This window comes from Leptonychotes weddellii, unplaced genomic scaffold, assembly GCF_054177405.1.
Source record: "Leptonychotes weddellii isolate Sample4059 unplaced genomic scaffold, ASM5417740v2 HiC_scaffold_4611, whole genome shotgun sequence".
Lineage (NCBI taxonomy): Eukaryota > Metazoa > Chordata > Mammalia > Carnivora > Phocidae > Leptonychotes > Leptonychotes weddellii.
Window position 1 is genome coordinate 5352 of NW_028013094.1, and position 1583 is coordinate 6934.

At 34.7% G+C, this 1583-nt stretch overlaps 1 pseudogene; it reads right to left on the reverse strand.

Annotated features, from left to right (window-relative positions):
• Positions 1-1124: 1124 nt before the first annotated feature.
• On the reverse strand, positions 1125-1249 carry LOC115941565 (U4 spliceosomal RNA; annotated as a pseudogene).
• Positions 1250-1583: the final 334 nt, after the last annotated feature.

The window sequence follows — 1583 nt, forward strand, 5'->3', positions numbered from 1 at the left end:
CCACAAAGAAAAGGTACAACTTTCAAAAAATTACTGTTCTAACCAAAGAATATATATGTATATTGCACTAAATGCCTAGTTTTCCTCTAGAGTTAGGAACTAATATTACAGGGCAAAAAGTTAATTCACCTTCTTTTTGAAACAAATCAATAAAAAGATAAGAAAGACAGTTTATTGTTCCTTTATGTGAGGAAACTAAAGTGGCACAGATGATCAGATATAAAAGTAGGATAAAGAAGGAATTCTGCTAAGATGACAATCACTGAAATGCAAATGATTCTAAAATCCCACCTTACTGATTGTGGAGTAAAATAATCATATGTATTGCTAAATTATCATCTAAATAGGTCATTTCACCAAAAAAAAAAAAAAAAAGTTGTTTAAGATGTGGGGAGGAGAGGGAAAAAAAACATTATTTTTATTACTCTTAAAAATACTGAGCACCTGCTAAATAGGTGAATGATAAATGTTCGCCTTTTAAAGAGAACTCAACCTTGGCCAATAACTTGATATTTCTAAAGTTCATAAGAATCATTTATGAAGTTCGTAAATTAAATCACATCACATTGAAGATTATGACTAAAAGTGAAATGTTGGGCGCCTGGGTGGCTCAGTCGTTAAGCGTCTGCCTTCGGCTCAGGTCATGATCCCAGGGTCCTGGGATCGAGTCCCACATCGGGCTCCCTGCTCAGCGGGAAGCCTGTTTCTCCCTCTCCCACTCTCCCTGCTTGTGTTCCTGCTCTCGCTGTCTCTCTCTCAAATAAATAAAATCTTTAAAAAAATAAAAATAAAAAAAATAAAAGTGAAATGTTAATTTAATCTCTTCTGGCCTGTTTCAAAAGCATTTTTTATGTTTTTTAACTCTTAGAGGGAGAACAAAACTTTATTCCAAAAATAGATCTCAGGGGCTCCTCGGTGGCTCATTCGGTTAAGCAACTGCTCAGGGCATGATCCCAGAGTCCCAGTATAGAGTCCCACATCAGGCTACCTGCTCAGTGGGGAGTCTGCTTCTCACTCTGACCCTACCCCCGTTTCGTGCTCTGTCTCAAATAAATAAAATCTTAAAAAAAAATTAAAAAAATAAAAATAGATCTCGGTGACAATGAAATAGTAAAAGCTGGTCATTATAATACAAATGGGGAAAAATGAACAGGAATTGGCTTTAAATTTTTTCAAAAGCATTTTTAATTAGCAATAATCGCGCCTCGGATAAACCTCATTGGCTACGATACTGCCACTGTGCAAAGCTAAAAGCATAATTTTTAAAATATGAAATTAAGTATAAATTTATAGACTAAGACCATGTGAGGATTAAATAAACATTTGAGAAAGTCATTTTCAATGTATTAACTTATGATTTTAAAGTCTTTAACCTCAACCTTTTTTTTTTTTTTTTTTTTAGGTAGGTCAAGAAAAATAGTCTTCCTCCTTAGGTGTTCACATAGCACAGTGTGTACAAAATAAATATTAGAATATTAGCTAAATCTGATGGCTAGCAAACGCTTCTCAGTGTTGTAAGTACTTCACTGCATAATGCCATTAGCAGCTGCCCTTTCCTGCGGAAGGGTCATAAGCAATTCTAG